The sequence below is a fragment of the Propithecus coquereli genome, unplaced genomic scaffold (genome assembly GCF_000956105.1).
Source record: "Propithecus coquereli isolate 6110/MARCELLA unplaced genomic scaffold, Pcoq_1.0 Scaffold73, whole genome shotgun sequence".
Taxonomy (NCBI): domain Eukaryota; kingdom Metazoa; phylum Chordata; class Mammalia; order Primates; family Indriidae; genus Propithecus; species Propithecus coquereli.
Window position 1 is genome coordinate 1,195,510 of NW_012153396.1, and position 23,243 is coordinate 1,218,752.

The 23,243-nt window shown below is 45.4% G+C and overlaps 1 pseudogene; it reads left to right on the forward strand.

Moving 5' to 3' along the window:
• Positions 1–20,382, forward strand: part of LOC105824260 — a 46,759-nt pseudogene extending 26,377 nt beyond the window's left edge.
• The last annotated feature ends 2,861 nt before the right edge of the window (positions 20,383–23,243 follow it).

Below are 23,243 nucleotides of genomic sequence, written 5' to 3' on the forward strand. Positions count from 1 at the left end.
CATGGAAAGATTTATATCATTTGTTAAGTGATAAAGGAAAAACAGTACATAAAATAGAATCCCATTTTTGTTTAAAAAAAGAATGTACAGGCTGAGCACCAAGGTGGGAGGATTGCTTGAGCTCAGGAGTTCAAGACCAGCCTGAGCAAGAGTGAGACCCCATCTTTACAAAAAATAGAAAAATTAGTGGGCATGGGGTGTGCCCGTAGTCCCAGCTCCTCAGGATGCTGAGGCAGGAGAATCCCTTGAGCCCAGGAGTTCGAGCTTGCAGTGAGCTTTGATGACACCACTGCACTCTACCTGGGGCGACAGAGTGAGACTCTGTCTCAAAAAAAAAACAAAAAGAATGTACATATACAAATGGAAATGCGTGTTAAGGCCACACATCAAACAGGCATTGATGTTTACAGTTTGTGATTATGTATTACTATTATTCGATACTGATTTTGTTAAAGGAAAGGAAATCCTTCAAGGAAAAACACAGTGTTGATGTTGGATCAGCAGCTTCAGGGTGTCCCAGATATATCCTGTGGCAGCCTATAGAGGTGGCTTCATGTGTCAGATGGCTGGTGTCTGGGGGTCTAGCTGGGCACTCCCAGGGAGCCCTGAGGGAGCTGGGCCTCAGCTTTGCAGGCTTGGGGGTGCTATTTGGTTTCTATACCCTGAAGAGGTTTGTGTCTGGGGAAATGGTTAAAGTCACAAGAAGCAAATGCATAAACCATAATCCAAATGTTTTGAATTAGGATGATAACACCTGCCTGCCTTGCAAATGATGGGACATACTCGAAGCTCTTAGCAGAGTACATGGCCCTTGGGAAGCCCCCAGGAAACAGGAGCCATTGTTATAATGAGGCTTCCCAAGACTTACCTGTAGGGGAAACCAAGCTGACCAGTATCCATGAGTGACCACTTCCCACGTGCCATGCACTCTGCTATGCACTTTGAGTATATCCTCTCATCTCATGTTCATACGTCATGCAGAGCAGGAGTTATTATCCCCATTTTACGATGAGGAACTGGGGCATAAAGCAGTTCAGAAACTTAACTGGGACAGAACCAAGATTTGAACCCCACTCAGCTGACTCTTAACCAGCATTGCCTTTGGGGGCTGCTTGGTGAACATGAGCTTAAGTATGGGCATCGTTTGGATGGTTTAATGGCAGTATCATGCAGTTGTGAATCCCAGATATCTCCATGTCCACTGTCCAAATGTGGTTTTGGGTAGGTCAGGTAACCTCTCCGTGCCTCAGTTTTCCCATCTGTAGAATGAGGGTAGTATTAGTACCTACCTCCTGGGGTTGTTGTAAGGATTAAATGCTTTTGAAATGGCACTTGGCACTTAGCAAGTTCTCAGTTAATGTTAGTCGTTGATGTTGTGATTGTGGTTGTTGTTGTTACCTGTCTCCAGAGTTCCTCTCCAAGTTGTGGGTCTGGGCACTTTGTCCCCTACATCATGCTGAAGACACAATGCCCAGCTGCCTCTCCGAATATACCTTCATGGATGCCTTGTACACACGATCCCAGTTCTGAGCACTTTCTTTCTTTTGCTAGTGCCCCATAAAATCTAATCAATTAAGCTTTCTCAGTTACACCCACAATCAAGTCAGGGCTTCCTGAAGTTAAGTGGTTACTGCCTAAAAGGACACACCTGTATCTATGGGACAAACCCTTTCCCTCCTACTGGAGCCCCCAGATTACCTTGATTGGATTTTGGAGTGTTCACAGATTCCCGTGGGACACTGTAAAGATGGCAATTCTCATTCCTAACAACTGGACCCAACCCCATTCATTCTCAGAGCGTGACTGCCAACCCGTGATACTGTCCACACATCCTTTCCCCCATCCCGGGGTCTCAGATCATCCATTCCTCAGGGAGTTCTGAGTCCCAATTATACAAATAAAGGTGTGAATTGTGTGTGCCTGGGGTTTGCCCCATAGATACAGGTGTGTCCTTTTAGGCAGCAACCACTCGGAGCTAAATCCACCCATGCTCTTGCTCCAGGCAGGAGGAGGGGTTGGTGAGACTGAGGAAATCCTGTCCCTGGACAGCTGGGACCAGGCTCTCTGGCCTCCACCAGGACCTGCCCTCAGACGTGGGGCTCAGATGGGTCGGTTCTCTCAGCACGTCTGCAGCAATAGCCGAGGTGTTGGGCTGAGCGTGGTCTCGCTCTGGCCTCTTGGGCTTGAAAGGGCCAGAGAAGCTGCTAGTCTGGTCCCTCAGACGGACCTCGCTGCAGGCCCGGGGGGCTTGAGGCTGTGCTGTTTTCATTCCTGGCCGTTATTCCAAGACGATGGACTTCTTGTCAGCAGCAGTAAGTCTCAATTTAAAGAGGTGCTATGAATAAGAATGAATGTTCTCATGTGAGCCTTCCCTGTCGCCTCCGGCCTTCCCGCCTCTGCGGGGTGCACCCAGGCCATCGTCACCGTGTTTGCCATATCAAGGTCCCACTTGTACTATTACTTCCATAGTATTTTGCTTTACATAGGCTTCCTCTTTTCTTCTTTTTTAAATCAATTAGACAGGAACTTTATATCAGTAGTATCTGTGAAATTATAGATTTAATGAACTACATTTTTCTTAATACACATTGAATACGTACGTATCAAACCTTTAAAATTTTCCCCTTGGATCACCTAAAATCAGCCGTGTGGCGCCCACCAGTGGCACCCAGGCCACACCACGGGAAGCCCTGGCAAGGCCTGTCGACTCTTGTGGAGACCCCCAGTCACCGTCTTGTCTGCCCCTCTGGGCAAGTGTGGCAGGAAACGGCAGGCCTGTTCCACTGGGAGGCCCCGCCCTGGGAGCGGCGCGTTCATGTTGAGCTACCCTCTTCCGCTGAAACTTAGGTTTCCTTCCTGTCTGCTAGAGAGAGGCCCGTCCTTTTATCGATCAATGGTGAACACAGGGCGAGGAGTCTAATGAGCTCTCCTCCCTGGGGAATGATGGGGCCAGACAAGGGCCTGGGAAAGGGGGCGTCAAAGGCAGCTATGGAGAGAGGATGGACTTGCCTGCCTGAGTGAAGGACAGACATTTGCCTCTTTTCACAAAGGATTTGAGGCAGAGGACGGCTGGGGAAAGGTGCATCCAAGGTTAAGAACGGCTGCTCTAGAGCTGTACTACCCAACATGATAGCCGCTAGCCACATGTGGCTATTTAAACTTAATTAAAATTAAATAAGATTTAAAATTCAATTCCTCAGTCACACTAACCACATTTCAGGTGCTCAGTGGGCGCATGCAACTAGTCCCTGCTGTACTGGACAGTGTAGGTATAGAACATTTCTGTCATTGCGGAGAATTGTGTTCCCTCTTGAAGGCAGCTTTACCAGGATCTTATTACAAATGCACAACCTCAGGCCCACTCCCAGCCTACTGAATCCGAACCTGGACTTTAACAAAATGGAACAAAATCTCTAGGGTTTTCATTAAAGCTTGTGAAGCACCATTCTAGAGCATACATACCATTCATTCATTCATTCAGCCAATATTTATTAGATGTTTGGTGTGTGCCAGGTATACGCAGGTGACGGAGAGTGATCGGGAAAAAACGCAGCAAGGTCTGTCATTCCGGCTGGAAGAAACAGTAAGCAATAAAACAAGCTCATTTCAGAGTGAGAAAGTCCAACAGGGAACCGTGCTTGAGAGGCACTGTGGGGCGGGACGGCTACTCTAAGTTGGGAAGGGAAGGTCAGCGAGCTCCTCTCTACAGACGTCTGAATGGAGCCTGAATGACAAGGCAGCCGCCAAGGGAAAATGCAGGGTGGCGTGTTCTGGGCAGAGATAGCAGCAAATGAAAATGGCCTGAAAGGAGGTTGCTGGAGTTAGCAACTAAAAATGCAGAATGCCAAGTTATATTTAAATGTCTGTTAAAACACGAATTTTTTTAGTATGAGTATATCCTAAATATTGTATGGAATGTACTTATACTAAAAAAAAATGTGGTTTAGCTGACATTCGCATTTAACTGGTTGTCCTATATTTTATCGGGACCCTACCTTAAAAAGGACCAAGTGGGGGTGTGGCACTGGAGGGGCACAGGAGGAGCAATGTCACTGGGGCAGCCAGGGAGCAGGGGAGGGCAGGACAGAGAGAAGGGCCAAAACCTTGGGCTACACAAAAAGCAAGTTTTAAAAAACAAAACGGTCGCCAAAGGGCTGGACTGGCTGCTGCTCTTTCTTCCCCTCAATGAAATCATAAGCTTTACCTTCCTGCAACCCTATGGTTTCTGGGAAGGGCTTCTTGGAAGATGAACAATTGTCCGGGCAGTTAGGCATGGGTGGTGCTTGGGGAGACCACGGACCACTGGTTGACCTGCCTGAACATAGCGTGCGGTATATATTGTTTGGTCTGAGCTTTTAAGTGCTCTTTCCTTGTTTGTTTGTTTAATTCCTGCGCTTTTGTATGTGATCCCCTATAAATCTCCCTCCCCTTAAGGACTATGTTTGACAACTTCATTTCCCCCTAACTGGAGACATTTCCCCTGCTAAGGGTCAAAGAGACTAATTACCCTAAACTGAGTACTGGAGACACCCTCAGGCTCACACAGCACTAAGAAGTGCATGATCCCAGCCATAATAATAGAATGCCTCGAGCGCGTATCTGAGCACAGAACAGTGACGTCTTCGACAGCGACTGTATTCCTGTTGGAAAACAAACTCCTGACCCCTTCGGCAGTGACCGTGTGGGACCTCACAGTATGAGGCCACGGAAGATGTTCTGTCCAAACACTTTAGTTTCCATGTGAGGAAACTGAGGCTCTGGGAGGACCCAAAATTGATGATGGGGCTGGGACCCTCGCTCAGAGCTCCTAGCCCTCCCCCACCCAGTGCTCTTTTCTCCCAAGCTAGGTTGGGGGGAGGGGAGGAACAGGCCATGGAGGTGGCAAGGGCTGCAGGACACCAGCTGACTCTCATAAAGTGCTTGAACACAAAGCGCTTCCCTGCTCTATCTCACTCAGGGTAGGTATGATTTCCCTTTTGCAAGTAGGGAACCTGGAGCTCAGAGAGGTTAAGTGACCTGTACGAGGCAACAGTGTTGTTAAGCGGCAGAGCGAGGAGTCAAACCCAGATCTTCGGGCTCCTTGGTCTCGTGCTGTTGCAACCATAACCTGGAAACGATGGGCAGGGAGAAAGCGGCACGTGGCGGGCACTTCACACGCGTGGCCTGCTTTCATCATCACATCAGACTCATGAAAGAGATGAGGAACTGAGGCCAGAAGAGGTTAAGTGGCCACCCAGCTGGTTAGTAGCAGAGTTGGGTCCTAAATCCAGATCTCTCCGACTTGAGAGCCTCGGCAGGTCTCCACTGGGGTTTTCTGGGGGGATCAGTGACAGTTTATAGGACGAAACTGGGCATGAGGGAGGCATAGAGAATATTGCAAGGAAGAGGGACCTGGAAGGCTTATAGGTACAACGCATGATCCTGGGAGGGCAGAGCCTCTTCCTCACTCTCCATCAGCTCCCTCCTCTGCTGTGTGTGCAAATATTGTCCCCAAAGCATTAGCCAAATCCTCCCTCCTTCTCTGCACAGTCTGTGCATTTGCTTGGGGGCTGAAGTGGGAATCTCCCTGTGTTGCAGGTTGGGTTCTGCCCTTGGAACCGCAGCATTCTGGCCCCTTGTTTTTCTGGCCACACCTAACAGGGCCTCCTTCCTCCCAAGCCCCTCCCCGCCGCCCTTTCCAAGGACCACCAGCATTAAGCAGGAAATGGAGCAGGATTGCCTTGTTTTCATGTGAGAACTTGTCCCGTCTGTCTTCTCCTGCCTTCCTCCCTCTCTCTCTCCCCTCATTTTTGTTTCCAAAATACTTGTGAGATGTTTTCCCCTAATGAGGGTCCCTGATTGACTACTAGTGGGGAAATTCCCACCAACACTGTCTTCTCTTTTCTAGTCAACCATCTTGTTTTTCTGATAGAGGCAGCATTAACGATAGTGTTATCATTTGCCCCAGCATGTAATTCGGCACCCTACGACTACTAGGTTCACAGTAAGACTTTCTGCCCTGAACTGATGGCACAAGGGAGGAAGAGGTGGAATTATTCTGAGGGGCTGTCATTGCCGACATTTCCCTTGTTTAGACATCTTTTATAGCTAATGAATCTTGCAAGGCCTGGCGTCTGGGACATTCCTCAGAAGCCTCCCTGTCAGGCAAGTCACGGGGTGGCCCTCTTGTCCTCTGGGGGAGTGCTGGAGTCAGCACCTCTGTCTCGGTCGCTCCTCTGTGGGACCTGCAGCCTGCTGCCCACAGCCAGCTGCCACGTCGCTTCTCCTTGCCCTCAGAAAGGGTCTGTGATCACTGAAAAACAAATAAAAATTTAAGTCCAAGGGAATATAAAAATGCAGTCAGAAAATATAATCAATATTTACCCCTGGCAGTAAAATGCCAACATTTGGGGAATGTGAATGAAGGGTATATGGGGACTTTGGGGTACTATTTTTTAAAATTTCTGTTCATCTGAAAATATTTCAAAATAAAATGTTAAGTAGATAGAAAAACAAAATATGTTTTGCGATCAGGTGAGCGAGTGAGTAACATGAGGAACAGCTTGGAGCAGAGCAAGCCAGGGAGGGAGGTGGTTAAGAAGAGGGTCAGGGACGGCTGGGCAGGCATCTTGTTTTCCCACTGAAGAGCTGTTGTAGCTTGGACAGGTTATTTAACCTTGTTCAGTTCCGGTTTCTTCATCTGGAAAATGGGGATGATAATGGACTATCTGGAGATTCAATGGGATAATGCACGGGTAGTACCTTAGGACAATGTCTGGTATGTAGGAAGGACTCAATAAATGGTGGGAAGAGGGCAAAAAGAGACACAGAAAGGACAAAGTCCTCCCCTTTCCCAATCCCTATGTCTTCTCTGTCTCTGCCATTTAAGAGTCCAGACCCCATGCCAGAGACTTAGCACATTGGGGAAGCCAGTCCCCGGCTCTGACCCTCAGTTACCATGTGATGAAATAGGCCGGGGCTGCTGCCCATAGAGTGTTTCCTGACATACCCAACCAGTTACCTCAAAAGGCCAGAAGAAAAGTGCTTATGGAGTCTTCTTTAGCTCATGACCTTGAGGCCATAGTCTTTCATTCATTCATTCATTCATTGAACACGTCTTCATCGGGCGTGGGTGCAAGGAACCCTGGGCCAGACACTGTACTTGACATGGGGAAACAGCATGGAGCAAAACTGACCTGGCCTGCCCTCCGAGTGCTTACATTCTGGGAACCAGGCTTTCCCTGTGGTTTTCTCTGGCTTCCCTCCCTCCACAGCACCCAGCCTCTGTCATCCCTCCAGAGTACAAAATCCGTTTCCGTGCAGTAAGCAGATCACACAGGCTCACACAGGCACAGAAGGCAGGGCACATGGCAGGATGTTGGCAGTTACTCTGTCTGATGGCTCTTTAGCTGCAGTCCTTGGGTAAAATTTGGCCTTGGAAGGTGCTAAGGGTACCCTATGGTACAAAACTGAAACTGCCTTATCTGGAAACACTTCAATTCCAGTTGGACACCCCATCTCCCAATTCCAAGCCCACTGTATTTTTCTAAATTAGTCTCTGACCTAGACTGTCTTCCTTTGCCATCTGCAATCCCTGTCAGCCTGAAACCCCCTTTCTGAACAGCTTTCCTTTTCTAATCAGATATGCCCTCCCCACCCCCACTCCCTCACCCTCACCCTCCTTCCCCAACTGGGGCTGTCATACTCGTCCAACGCCACTGAGAGTTCACACTTCCGAGCGTCAGATACTAACCAATCGCATAATGAGCATTACCAAACCTGCCCAACCTCTCTACCTGGCAATTTTTCGTTCATTTGTTCTATAGGAAAACTGGAGTAACAATCCAAAACACACCACAAAGCGAGGGATAAAGAACTTCATCTTTCTTACCCTATTTTGTGTTGACAACTATTTTAGTAAACCTCTCACTTGTGAAAACTATTTATTTTACCTTGGCTGTTCTCAGTAAAAATAAATGACCACTCTTTTCCTTTAGGACATCATTTCAATATTTATTGAGAACTGCTTATGTTTACAACCTATAGAGAAAGTCTAACACATTCCTCACAAGTGAGACCTACAATATATCACGAAATATAATTATAAACATACTGAAGGCGAGACCTGAGTTCTGCGTGGTGAGATATCCAAGTGTAAGACTTAATCTCTGAAAGGTGAACTCTGTGTGTGTGTGTGTGTGGCCGAGGGGGGAAAAGATGTTTATCAATTATTTTGTGTTTTTATATCATGACAAATAATTTTTCATGAAGCCTAAAATGAAAAAACAAAAGAATCCAGGCTCTGGATTCGAGTCCAGGTCTTCCTCTCCTCTCCTCTATGTACTAGCTCGTAGAGTTGGTATAAAAACTGAAAGATAATACATACAAATTGATTACCATAGACTCTCAATAAATGCTGGCAGAGACTGCTAGCTGCATACCCCCAAATCTATTCTTTTTCTTTTAGTAACAGAACCCTGATTTTTATCTAGACATAGAAACTTCCTTGGAGTTAGTTGCAGCCATGTGACAAGGCCGTTAAGTTCTGAGCAGAGATGTTGCATGGGACTGCTGGGAAGTCTCTCTAAATGGAGGTGACACTCTTTATCATACTTCTGCATATTATTGGTCTAGACTGTAGATGTGATGGCTGGTGCCCCAGCTTCTCTTTTGGAGCATGAGGAAGAGGGCCACACCCTGGGGATGACATTGCAGAAAAGTAAAGAGCTTGGTGAGCAGGGAGCTGTCATTCCAGCTCTGGACTTCCTGAAGATTTCTTTTCATAAAATATAATTGTTCTCATTTGTAAGCCATTATTTTTCAGGTCTTAGTTTCTTAAAGTGAAGCTAATCATAATTGATACACTATAATTATTATTGTCATCATTATTTCATTACCCCCAGCCCACAATCCTACTCTCTCACAGATCCCCTCCTTAGGCCATTAGAAACAGAGATCCTTGCCTTGGCTCTGATCTCTGTTGCTGATCCATCCCTGCCTTTGATGTGGGGGCACCCATGTCTTCCCAGCCCCAATGACATGCATGGCGTCCCCTCTGCTTTCCATCCTTTATTTTCTCCTCTCTCTGCATTCCTGATTCCAGGCATTCCTCACATTCCCATGGCTCTCGTTTGCAAAATTCTCACACTGCCTAGAGGGGACTGAACCACCCTGAAAGCAGAGAATTTGGGCTAGGTAGGAAGGAAGGGGAAGCATCTTAGGTGGGTGAAAACATAAGCAAAAGGAAATGCAGGGTGTAATGTAGGGGCTAGGAAGGAAGTGGCTGAAGGTTTCTGCTGAGGGTGGCGGGAGACCAGATTGAATTGGAAAGGGGGTGGGAACCTATTACGGAGGGTCTTCAAGGCCTAGTAGAGGAGTTTGGACTTGATAGCGGAGGAAACAGAGCCACTACAGGTTTCTGAGCAGGGCAGTGACGTGGGGCAAGTGATGTTTCCAAAAGAATGAATCTGGCTGCAGTGTGCAAAACAGATTGAAGGCAGGAAGAGCTGGAGACAGGGAGACCAATATAAATCTTCCACCCAGTAATCAGATGGTCAAACATTGTCAACAGACTTTGAAAGAGGCCGTATGAAACAGCAAAATTAAAGTGTAATGATTTCAGCTGAGCAGCAGCAGAAGAAGCCTTAAACAAAGTCTTTCCCCAGGACTTTTCACACAGAGAAAATAGCAAGCTTCCAAATAGTGAGAACTGGTTCAATCTTCTTGGAAAACAGTCTGGCACCATGGATCAAGAGCCTTAAGAATGTTCACACCCTTTGACCCAGTAATTCCACTTCTGGGAATGCTAGGCAAGTAATCCAAAGTAGGGAAAGAAAAAAAAACAAAAACACATGGAGAATTTAATCCCAACACACTTTATAATAGCAAATAATTAGAAACAATCTAAATGTTCAGCAATAGGGGGATGGGTAAGCAAACTCTGGCTCTCAATTAAATATTACCCAGCCATTGACTCCAACCAGGGTAAGATCATCAGGTGGATGATGTGGAAAATGTTCATGGCATAATTGGAGGAAAGCAGGATGCAGAGGCATCGGTGTAATATCGCATGACAAACACCCGGGTGCAGAAACGAGAAGACTGAAAAGTGATATTCTAAATTACTTCCTATTGTTTGATTAGATTTTGTTTCTTTTTAAAAATTTTTCTCCTATATGGTTTTTTTTTTTTTTTTGTAGAGACAGGGTCTTGATATGTTGCCCAGGCTGGTCTCGAACTCCTGACCTCAAGTGATCCTCCCACCTCAGCCTCCCAAAGTGCTGGGATTACAGGCATGAGCCACTGCACCCAGCCCCAATATACTTTTATTACATATATACTTTGAATTACAGTGAATGTCAAGGAGAATTTTTACTTTTCATTCTATTCACTCTGAATTGTTTGGCTTGTATAAGAATGTATTAAATATGTATTTCTTGTATATATTTTTTAAATTAAATAATTTTTCAATGACAAAATATACTAGTAAGTGTGGGAAACCATGACAGATGCTCGTCATCACCAGCACGGGCATTTATATTCATCTTTTCCATGATGTGGTTAAAAAAAAAAAAAGATAGACTTTGGAATGCGTGGGAGGTGGGTCTGAGTTTAATCCCGCCTTAGCTGGTTAGCCACGGCAAGATCGTCTATCAGTGAAGTTGGGAATGATAATGTCCCCCTTGCATAATTTTTTGGGGAAATCAAGTGAGAGAAGGATGGAAATTTCTTAGCACAGTGTTCTGCATTTAGGAGACACACAGTAAACAGCGGCCGTAAATATCCATGGCTATTATTTTCTCGTTTTCTGTTTTCTGCCTCTTGCAAGTAGGTAGCTGGGAGCTTTCAGGGCTGACTGTCTGAGGAGAGACAGAGCCTGAGCAGTTTCCTCAGCCTTATCCCCTCACGCCCTCAACCCATGTGCCGAAGCCACACCGACTTTCCCCCACTCTGACCCACCCGGCAATGCCTGCTCCTCGATCTGCCTTAGTGGTGCGCTCTTGCTATGGTGTACAAATGAACTGATCGTAGAAGACAAAGTTTATTTTCAAAAGGAAGTTTTATTCTCCGTTTACTCAGCTGGCGTGTGTTTAAGAATGCTCTTTTATGTTTTAGACATTTAAGTTGGAAGATAAAGTGGCCTTCGTTTGCTTAAATCATTCCGTTATACCTTCCTGGACCCGTTTTTACACAAGTCCCAGTTTACAACCCTGCTCAAAGCTGCACAAGTTCCTCTGAAGGACGGTGTATGATTTTAAAGGCTCATTGGGATGAGAAAAGAGGCAAAGGGGGAGTAAGACAAGGATGGCTAGGAGACCACCTGGGGCAAAACAAATTAATGCCAAAATGATGTCGGGGGTGCTAAACGGCACCAACAATTTCCCCAACATCCTGCTTAATAAAACTTTCACGTGCAGCCAGATTTTCTGAGTTTCTCAAGGACCACTTAAGTAGGAACCCATTCAAAACCGTATTAAAGACCAGGGAGATGACATTTATTGGCTCTGCGTGGTCTACTAAGCCTGCCAGTCTGTCAAGAGATACCTCGCGCTGACTCCCTGGTGTTCCCAGCACTCTGGGGAATGATGTGCTGAGAGGCAGGAAAAGTCTTCTTCCTTCTTTACCCTGGATTCTGTTCTTGAAGCAAGGATGTAGCTGGTCTGCAAATAGAAACACTTTGTATCATTTGGACCACAGATCCTTCTCCCCCAGAAGAGGGAGGCCAAGGGTGATGGATGGTCAGATGAGAGGACCTGGCTGGCTGGTGCTGTGTTCTGTTTCCCTTGGGGCTGCTGGCTGTGGCCCCAGCTCTTTCTCACCAACTCCTCAGTTTCCTTCTTGCAGCCAGAGTGATGCTGTGGTATGAGCTGACTTCCACCAAAGGCAGGGATCCTGCCTTAGGTGCTCTTGTCTCCCCAGCACCAGTCACCCACGAGATGTGTGGTGATGGTTTGATGAATGAATGAATGCCTGCATGCATGAACAAATGAATAAAACCTCTCAGTTTCCCCCACTCTGACCTGTTTCCCTCTTCATACATCTTAGCTTCAGCTGGTGGATGAAAGATTATAGCCGTTCATTACCATGTTTCAAACCGTATTTCCTCATTACTGATTTTTAAAAGAGTTATGACTTTAAAGAAAAAACCTAGAACCTATTTAAATACAAAGAAGAAATGGGAACTATGACCATGTGGAGCAGAACTGCCCAACGAACTGGAACCCCCGTGCTGAACTGTGTGTGGGAAGGAAAAAAACCTCTATGTTCTTTTTTTTTTTTTTTTTTGAGACAGAGTCTCACTCTGTTGCCCGGGCTGGAGTGCCGTGGCGTCAGCCTAGCTCACAGCAACCTCAAACTCTTGGGCTCAAGCGATCCTCCTGCCTCAGCCTCCCGAGTAGCTGGGACTACAGGCATGCGCCACCATGCCCGGCTAATTTTTTCTGTATATTTTTAGTTGTCCAGCTAATTTCTTTCTATTTTTTTAGTAGAGACGGGGTCTCGCTCTTGCTCAGGCTGGTTTCGAACTCCTGAGCTCAAACAATCCGCCCGCCTCAGCCTCCCAGAGAGCTAGGATTACAGGCGTGAGCCACCACCCGGCCTCTATGTTCTTAAAATAGAGAAAGAAAGGAAGAAAAGGAGGGAGAGGGAAGGGGAAAAGGAGGAAGAGGAGAAAGAAGGATAGGGAAAGAAAGATGGAGAGAAAGAAAGAAGGAAAGAGATTGAGAAAGAAATCAGAGTTCTGGTCCTGTGGCTCTGACTTGGCCACTCGTAAGTTTGTAAACTTGAGCTTCAGTTTCCCTATCTGTAAAACAAGAGGTTGGACTGGATCCGAAGTTCTCAGACTTTATGAGAGCCTTAGAATCACCCGGGTGGGGCGCTGTTAAACATGCAGATTCCTGAGTCCCACTCCTTTTGAGACTCTGGGCTGGGCTCCTGGGAATCTTCATGTTTAACAAGCCTCTTCCTGATCCAGTTGCAGAAGATACAAGAGTTCATTTTGAGAAAACAGGACCGGGTGGCCTCAGAAAGGACGTGGGTCTGACTCCTCAGGGATGAGACTCTCGAACTGGGAGTTGTACCAGTGTTCCTCATCTGTTGGGGTAACAGCAAACCACTTTGAGGGCCACTTTAGCTCTGGTTTAGATGGGAATGACTCAGTAGTAAGTGCTGGGTGCAAGGGGAATGATACATTAGCTTCTAAGAGACTGGCAGACCCTCTCAAGGAAGCCTCTGCCTTTGGTGGTTAGAACTTGCTAAATGGATTTAATGCCTGAGTTATGTGTCTGGGGAACCTGTGGGCTTCTGGATCCTTGAGTGTGACCTTTTGACTGAATCCAAATTTTACAGAACAAATCCTTTTATTAAAAGGGATGCAGCACAGAAAGATGAAGCTTTTCTTGCCTCCTTTGGTGCTTAAAAAAGAACAATCTTGAGATCGGAAGGCCTCAGGTTCCCCACCCATGGATGGGGAAACTGAGGCGCAGAGGCTTCTTGGCAGGGTATACACTGCTCTTTATGGGCAAACAGGAAAAGAGCTCAGATCTGCTTTTTCTCAGTGTACCCTGCTGCAGAAAACTACATATTTATTTAAGTAAAGGATTGAGGAGTTGTTAACGGTAAGTTTCTAAAACTTATTTATCCAAAACAACGACAAAGTTCCAGCGTAGACTGAGGTTACCACTCTGATGACATTAATGGTAAAAATTCTAAGAAGGCCTGGGGGTGCAGTCTGTGTAATCCAGGTGTGTGGCAGGTGGGCATATGCAATCTGCACGCATGTGCTTTGGGTGAAAGACGGAAGGGGGTCTACAAAGTAATAGCGGTGATGATGAGTAGTGGAATTACAGACTTTTATTTTCTCCTGTGTACTTTTTATATATTGGTTCTATTCATTATGTTTTCTACAATATGTCATTATTCCTTTTTTAATCAGAAAAGATACATGTAACACAACCCTGTGTTTATAGACACTTCAGAGTTTCTAAGATGCTTTCGAGTATTTGTTATTGTGTTTGATCTTAAACTGTAAGGGATACTCTGAGCGGCTATTATTTTATTATCACCTCTTAACAAAGGAAATAACTTCCCTAATGTCACAGTTTATAAGAGATGCAGTTCAACACAGCCCAGATCTCCCAAGTGCTTTAATATTTCTTGAGTTATTAAGAAATATTAGTAAAGCTCTGGGACCCCGGCTTGCTTGCTTGAGCAAGTGGGCTCTGGGCCTTTGCCGCCCCTCAGGCACACACTTGCAGCGCGGCCCTCACTCCCCCTCCCTTGCCGTTCCCTGTCTGTGGCCTCTGCCAAGCACAACCCTGGACACTTACACGTGAAGGAACCCAGGAGTGAGTCTCCACCCAGTTCTCAGGCTTCACAGTGCTGGGAGCAGCCTGCTGCCCAGGCGGGCTGTGCAGCCACACTGGCCAGATGGATCCCTCCCTCTGTGCTGAGCCTGCTGAGCCAGGAGCGCCGGGCGCTGCTCCGGGGCCCCCAGTGGAAGGCCAGGAGGGAGAGGGGCAGGTGCTCCTCGCAGAGCGGGCGAGGTCGAGCTGCTCTTGCTATCTGTAGGGTGATCTGGGCTTGGCTGGCCCTCTGCGCTGCAGCCGCGTGCTAGGCAGCAAGTGGCAGGGAGGTTCTTTAAGAGCTGGTGACACCAACGATGTGTTGTTCTCCTCAGAGGACACGACCCTGCCCTGCCCAGGGATTATAAACGGCTCTCCCGGGTATTGTTGGGTTTCTTTCCTTTCTACAGTGAGCTAACAGCCTCTGAACCACAGAACCGCGGAGGACTGGAGTCATGGGAGGAGAGGAGTGCAGTGCTGGGCGAAGGGGGTGGTGTGGGAAAGAGGGGGCCCGGGCAGGCGCACAGACTGACGGGCACACGCTGCGGGCCCTGGCCTTGCCGTGACTTCTCTGAGCTTCCTGACTTACGCAATGCTGACGAAGCTAACGGTTTTAGTGATACCTACCTTGCAGGATTGTTTGAAGGCTTAAATTGATTTACTTACACAAAAATTGACTTACTGAGTACCTGTTGTGTTCCAGATCTTGTTCCAGGTGCTGGGGATAGAGCAGTGACCAAAACAGAAAAAGCCCCTGTCTTCATTTAGGGGAGACAGATGAGAAACAAACAAGTAGATAATAAAACTTCACACAGCGATAAGCACAGGAAGAGAAATAAAGCTGAGTAAAAGGGATAAAGTAGGGGGTATTTGAGATAAGGAATTCAGGGAAGACCTCTCCGAGGAGGTGAGGCCAAAGAGTAAGCAAGGTGGCATCTGGGGAAAAGCGTCCCATGCAGAGGAGACAGCAAGTGCAGCAGGATGGGTTTAAGCAAGACAATGGACATGGCCACCCTGGCCTGTCATGTAAGCAAAAGGACTCTCCAGGTTGACCACTCCTCACTGGCCTCTTGACCCTCCAACAGCTGGCAAAGAAGTGACCAACCACAAGAACGTAAGTGTTACACTTGACATTGCCGAAGGCCCTGGGATCCCTCCCACGAATGCCTCTCCAGGAACAGGCAGAAGGAGCAAGAAAACACGTCTTCATGCCTCTGTCAGAGCACTTACATTTCATGATGTGCTCACACTCAGTCTCCCCGCTGGGACGTGGGCTCTGCGGGCAGGTCTGCTTCTCACTTCTCAGGGCCCTATAGGGCAGTGGTGAGCCACACAGCCTTTGAATCCTGGGTTGGAATCCTAGTTCTGTCATGTTCTTGCTGTGTGAGTTTAGGCATGTTTGTTAACCTTTCTGAACCTTGGTTTCCTCATCTGTAAAATGGGGGCATTTTTATAGCTAACCCCCAGGACTGTCATGAGAATGGACAGGGCCCAGCATATAATAAGCGCAGAATGATAAGTTACTTGTCACTACCCACATTCCAGATGCCTGGCACATAGTAAGTGCTCAGTAAATTTTGTGGAGCAAAAGCTCTAGAGTGAGACTATGCTCCACAAAAAAGTTCTTATTTAGAGCTGCTGCTATTTTGAGGGGATTTGCTTACCCTGAAAGTGCCCCAGGGAGGGATATAGCCACCGGTCCTGGAATGCCTGTGAGACAGGCAGCTGAGCTGAATCCCAAATCTGACTCCTTGTTGCAGGGCCTGTTTTAATGTCCTGTTCTCAGATGGAAACCACGTCAAGCCATTTACGTGATATGAACAGATACAGTGCCTGAATTTTGCGGGAAGCCGAGGCAGCGTTCACTTCCTGCCTAGCTTTGGCTGCCTTCCAGCTCCTGAGAACAGGGTCTCCTGTCAGCCCTCTGTGGAGCTGTGTATGGGCATTGCGTTCACCCCAGCCCACCCCTGGCACTCTTGTAGCCACCTCTGAGATTTGTGGAAAGTGCTCTTAGAACAAGGTGAGCCAGGTGGAAGATAAAGCAGGAATCTCAGGAATTAGCCAGATGCAAAACACACCTTAAGTTCACATGTTCCAGAGCGAGACCAGCAAGAACCATCGTGGCCGTGCAATTGTGTGGCTTAGAAAAATTCGAAGAAACAGCTCATAGTCCTAGAAAAGGAAGAATTTGAGGAAAAAGGAGGATGAACTCGGTGCCTGGATTCTGACAATAGGCTGGTGGCTGGAGGTGGTTGGGCAGTGGAAGTGGATTCCAAGCAGCTGGCAGGAGGATGTGGTGGACAAGGCCTAGAAGGTGGCTCCCAGGGATCTCCTTGCCTGCGCAGATTCCGAGCGACTGTCAGCATTTTGTTTGCTTTCCTGAGACCCAGCCCTGGCATGAAGAAATAATAGTGATCTTGAGACCCTGAAGAAGTGGAACTACTAACCTTTGGTAAATCAGTGCAGTGATTTATGGCGTTTAGCTCAAGTGGGCAGCAGATCTAGGCCAAAATGGTGTTGTACCGAAACCTGGAGGTCTTTGCTAACACTGTGCACAGGCAGTCAGAGTGAAGGCAAGGCACGAGATCTCGGTGTAAGGGTCCAAAGGGCTCACTGACAGCCCGTGGCTGGGGGACTGTGGGCAAGTGCCTCAATGTTTTCTCGTCTGTAAAACAGGGATGATAATTCCTGCCACACCTAACTCACAGGGCTCTCATGAGACTCACGTTTGAGCAAATTTAGAACATGTGACATCAAGTGATAGCACTTGGCTTCCTACGTACTTCCCTCAAGAATGGTCGTGAGGCCCACCTGAGCAGTTACACACAATGATCAGCACACAATAGATGATCAATAAGTAATTAGAAATTATTGTTTCTTGTCAAAATGCTATATGTGAAAATGTAATATATGTGCACAGAGTAATATAAAATATAATTTATTTCCATCTTTTACTCTTCTGCTGGCAGATAGTGGGAACCACACGTTCCCACCACCACCTGTCCAGCGCAGCCAATTTCTCCCATCCAGGGAACTTCAGTCACCCCTTGCCGTCCTCCTTGCGTTTGGCAGCTCCCCAGTTCAGCCCTACACACAGTTGCTCACTCAAACACCATTTTCATCACATCACTCCTCCTGAAGAACAGGGCTTCTCGTGGGCATAGGACTTCAGCCCCCTCCAGTCTGGTCTTTGAAGCAACCTCCCTTCTCTGTCGTCAGGGTCAAGCCATCTTGTATCCAGACCTCTGCTTATTCCTTGGGCCATCACCAAGGACTGCCCTTGTCTCTTGTCTCTCCTTTCTCCAGTCTCAACCCTTCTTCAAAATTCATATCACTCCTTGCTTTAGGGAACTCCTTCTGATTTACCAAACCACAGATCACCCAGCTCATATGGGCTCGGTTTGTGTTACACAATTTTGCTTTTGCCTACATATGACTTCCTTTTTTGTTTGTTTTTGTTTTTCTTTTTGTTTTTGTTTTGAGACAGAGTCTTGCTCTGTTGCCTGGGCTAGAGCGTTGTGATGTCATCATAGCTCGTTGCAACCTCAGACTCCTGGGCTCAAGTGATCCTCCTGCCTCAGCCTCCTGAGTAGTTGGGGCTACAGGCACGTGCCATGACGCCCAGCTAATTTTTCTATTTTTAGTAAAGATAGGGTCTCGCACTTGCTCAGGATGATCTCAAACTCCTGACCTCAAGTGATCCTCCGCCTTGGCCTCCCAGAGTGCTAGGATTCCTGGCGTGAGCCACTGTGCCCGGCCTACGCATGACTTTCTAAACATTCTTTGAGCCACATGGCAGAGACTGGACTTTCTACTTCTTCGGGATTCTTCACCCAAACTTAGTGGAATGTGCTGTACAAAGGAGGCACTCAGGGGAGACTGTCCCGTGAGCCAGAGTCCCTCACCCCATTGTCTGTTATACAATCCCAGCCCCCTCAGCAGCAGAAGCTCCCCGAGGAGCAGTGCTGCCCTTCCACAAAACATCTGGTTTTAGATGCCAGGGTGGGTCACTACCTCCCACCACACCTGGGGAAAGCTTTTATTTTGCAGGGGGCAAACTCTTCATGACTCACAGCTTCCCTATTCAGGTATAGGTGCTCTTGTTCTTCAATTTGGCAGGGGCCTTGCAGCCAATAGAAACCTAGGCGGAGGGAAGTCAGCCTTGTGTCAGTATCTCTGCAATGAACTGAGATTTTTCTTCCAGTTTATTTTTCTGTGTACACCTATAGACAGATGCCCAGGCTGTGGCTCCCGACAACCCCAGTGTGGTTCTAGGAATGACCTGGGAGGCCCAGAATCTAAGACATTGGACGTGATGTCATGTTGTCACTGGCGGGGAAATGCTTAGAAAAGAAGAGCAATCTTGAGTTTGCTTCAGGGTACAGATTCGTTCCCAAGTTTCTCTTCTCTCCCTTAGTTTCTGTTCCCTCTGCTTGTACATGTGTGCCCGGCACTGGAATAAAATAAGGAAGATCCTGTCTGTTCTGAGAGTCTCACGGTCTGACGGAACTTCCTACCCCAATAGTGGGAGGCTTCTAAGAGGGTCCTTGGATTCCTGCTCTTCTCTTTCACTCTCCTAAAGTTTTTGGATTAAAGACCACTTTGAGAATCTTGTGAAAGTTACGGATTCTCTCTCCTCACCCCAAATGCAGACATATCCAGTCTTTTACATAAAACTCCAGGGCATTTAAAGACTCCATGAAGCCCATCCATAAAACCCACAGGCTCCAGGTGAGGAATATTTCTTGCTATTAAAGAAAAAAGTCAGCTGGGTGTGGTGGCTCACACCTGTAATCCTAGCATTTTGGGAGGCTGAGGTGGGAGAATCACTCAAGACCAGGAGTTCGAGACCAGCCTGGGCAAAATAGCAAGACCCTTATCTCTACAAAAAATTAAAAAAAAATTATCCAGGTGTAGTGGCACATGCCTGTAAGTCCTGGCTACTTGGGAGGCTGATGCTGGAGGATCATTTGAGCCCAGGAGTTTGAGGCTGCAGTGAGTTATGAGGATGACACTGCACTCCAGCCTAGGTGACAAAGTGAGACTCTGTCTCAAAAAAACAAAAGTGTAAAAGAAATGATGGAGTTAGAATATCATCATTGTGTAATCATTATAGTAAGAATTGATTTAAACAAGAATTATCAATGGTGCTAAAACTAGTGGGTGAAGTCTGATGAAGAACAAGACATTTACATAGATTCAAAGCACCTCCCTGCCAATAACTTACTAATATTAATTACAAAGAGAAAATTAGTAACTTCACAGTGGGTTAACATGGCGAACACAACCATAACCATGTAACTAAAATTAACAATACCAGAATGTTACAAAGCAGAGAGAGCGAGGAGGCTGCGTCTGGCTCCCGCCCTCACAGCCACAGCAGTACATTGAGCTCCGCAGAGACAGCGCCGGGGCAAGTGAGAGCCGGACGGGCACTGGGCGACTCTGTGCCTCGCTGAGGAAAGACAACTAAACATGCAAAGGAGATCCTGAGAAGCCGAGAGGCAAAATGCCACCATACGCACTCTTTGTGCAGACTTGCCGGGAGGAGCACAAGAAGCAGCACCCAGATGCTTCAGTCGCCTTCTCAGAGTTTTCTAACTGCTCAGAGACGTGGAAGACCATGTCTGCTGAAGAGAAAGGAAAGTGTGAAGATACGGCAAAGGCGGGCAAGGCCCATTATACAAGAGAAATGAAAATCTACATCCCTCCTAAAGAGGAAACAAAAAAAGAAGTTCAAGGATCCCAATGCACCCAAGAGGCCTCCTTCAGCCTTTTTCTTGTTCTGTTCTGAGTATCGCCCTCAAATCAAAGGAGAACATCCCGGCCTCCCCATTGGTGATGTTGCAAAGACACTGGGAGAGATGTGGAGTGACACCGCAGCAGGTGACAAGCAGCCTGATGAAAACAAGGCCCCAGAGCCGAAGGAAAAGTACGAAAAGGATATTGCTGCATCCGAGCTAACGGACAGCCCGATGCAGCAAAAAAGGGAGCCGTCAAGGCTGAAAAAGGCAAGAAAAAGAAGGAAGAGGAGGAAGATGAAGATGATGCTGATGAATAAGTTGGTTCTAGCACAGTTTCTTTTCTTGTCTATAAAGCATTTAACCCCCAGTACACAACTTACTCCTTTTAAACAAAAAAATTGAAATGCAAGACCGTGTAAGATTTGTTTTTAAACAGTACAGTGTCTTTTTTTGCATAGTTAACACATTACCGAATGTGTCTTTAGCTAGCCCTGTCCTGGTGGTATTTTCAGTAGCCACTAACCTTGCCTGGTACAGTATGGGGGTTGTAAACTGGCATGGAAATTTAAAGCTAGTTCTTGCTGGTGCACAGCACAAACGGGTTCTATATGGGGATGGTAGATTTTTCATCTTCAGTTGTCTCTGATGCAGAGTATATGAAATAATTGTTGTTCTGTTAACTTAATACCCCTCTGTAATTGCAAAAAAAAAAAAAAGGTTGCAGCTGTTTTGTTGACATTCTAAATGCTTCTAAGTAAATACAGTTTTTTGTTAGTATTGTTGTCCTTTTCATAGGCCTGAAATTTTTCTTCTTGAGGGGAAGCTAGTCTTTTGCTTTTGCCCATTATGGGTCACATGAATTATTACAGTGTTTCTCTTTTCATAAAGTTAGCTGATAAAAAGCTTTTGTCTACACACCCTGCATATCATGATGGGGGTAATAAAAGTTAAATTGAGACAGTTTTCATCTATAACTGAAACTCCAAAGTTGATAACAAATTTCACATGGCCCACTTATATTTACAAAGTGAAGAGTAACTAATCTGCTCCCAACATGGCATTATTATTAATAGAATGAAAACCTTTTGAAAGTCTGTCCTTGAAGGACTAATAGAAAAGTGTGTTCTAATCTTTACATGAGGACTCTATTCTTTAACTCCCATTACCATGCAATGGCAGCTATATTTTGCAATTCCCACATTAAAGAAGACCTGAGAATGTATCCCCAAAAGCATGAGCTTAAAACACAAGACTGCCATATGACATGTTTTGTTGATGTTAGTTCCAGCAAAGACTAGAAAAGTGCTGCTGTAAATGTCTTTTCCCATTTATCTAAATATGCACTGCTCAGGAAACTTGAGATTCTCCACTAAGAGTATCTTTAATTAATTGGGCCAGCCTTTAAAATGACACTGCATTTAAAGTAGGTTATATTTTTCTGTATTGTGGTTTGCCCCTTTATGAATCAAATTGATTTGAGGAAAGAAGAAACTTACACTTTGCATCTCAATACAAATTATTCAATTTATTTGAATTTAATTTTTCTTTACAAAACCCAAACTCATTTATTAGAGTTCTGTTTATCTGCTTAGCAGTTTAGGGAACAATTTTGCAATTTTGTGGGTTTTTGAGATTATCGTTCTCTTAAAAGTGCCAGTATTTTAAAACAACATTCTTGTAATTTTACAGGCTTTTGTGATGGAATGCTGTTTTGTTATATAATTTTGTCTTAGATTCTTTCCATTTGCATTTGTTTATGTAATTTCAGAAGGAATACTGAACATCTGAGTTTTGGATGATACTAATAAACTAATAATTGCAGAAGTTTAAAAAAAAAAAACAAATTCAACAAAACCAATAAAGAGATGCACTGACCTCATGTGCCTTGAAAAGGACTAATTTACCAAAACTGCATAACCTGAATCTAATTATGAGGAAACAGCAAATCAACCAACTGAAGGGCATTCTACATAATAAATGGCCTTTAATTTCAAAAAAATAAAATCAAGTTCATGAAACATAAGGGAAGGCTGAGAACCTGATACAGATTAAAGAAGACTAAAGAGACATGACCAGTAAATGCAGTGTGTGATCCTGGATTGGATGCTGGGTCAGGAAAAATAGCCATTAAAGGACATTATTGGAGCAATTGGTGAAATTGGAATATGAGCTGTCAATCAGATAAGAATTTTGTATCAATATTTCAGTTCCTAATTTTGATGAATGTGTTTCAGTTATATAAAAGAAAGTTCTTAAGAAATACACACCAAAATATTTATGAGTAAAGGGGGCATAAATAGTGAGAAAAAACTACATATGTATGTATATGGATAGATAGATAAATGATAGCCCAAATAGGACAAAATGTTAGCAATTATTGAATTTAGGTAAAGAATGTACTGATTTTGCAACTTTTCTGTAAGTGTGAAATTATAGAAAAATTAAAAGTGAAAAAGTGGAAAAAAAGAATATTTGCTCTAAACTGGAACTCTTATACATTGCTGGAGGGAATATAAATTGATATAACCCTTGGAACTTTGATAGTATTTATTAAGGCTAAATGTGTATATTCCTATGACCAAGAAAGTCTGCTTTTATATTTACCCAACAGAAAAAAGTGCTTCTGTTCTCTAAAGGGCAGGGAGAAGAATGTCCATAGTAGTAAAAATTGGAAATAGCCAAAAACTGGAAACAACTCGTGATGGTGAATTTTATGTCAACTTGGCTAGGCAATGGTGCCCAGTTGTTTGGTCCAACACTAGTGTAGGTATTCCTGTAAAGTATTTTATAGATGCGATTAACATTTATAAACAGCTAACTTTAAGTAAAGGGGATTATCCATAATGTAGATGGGTTTCATCCAATCCATCGAAGGCCTTAAAAGCAAAAGCTGAGGTTTCCCAGAGAAGGAATTCTGCCTTAAGACTGTAACACAGAAACACTGCCAAAATCTCTCTCTCTATATATATATGTGTGTGTGTGTACTCATATATATGTTCTCTTCTCTGGAGAACCATGAGTAATACACAACCCCCAAATATGTATCATCAAGAGAATGGATAAATATTCAAACTACACAGCAATGGAAAAGAACAAATGATTGCTACATGCATCAACATAGATGAATCTTAGAGACATAATGTTGAGCCAAAGAAACCAGACAGACACAAAAGTGTAT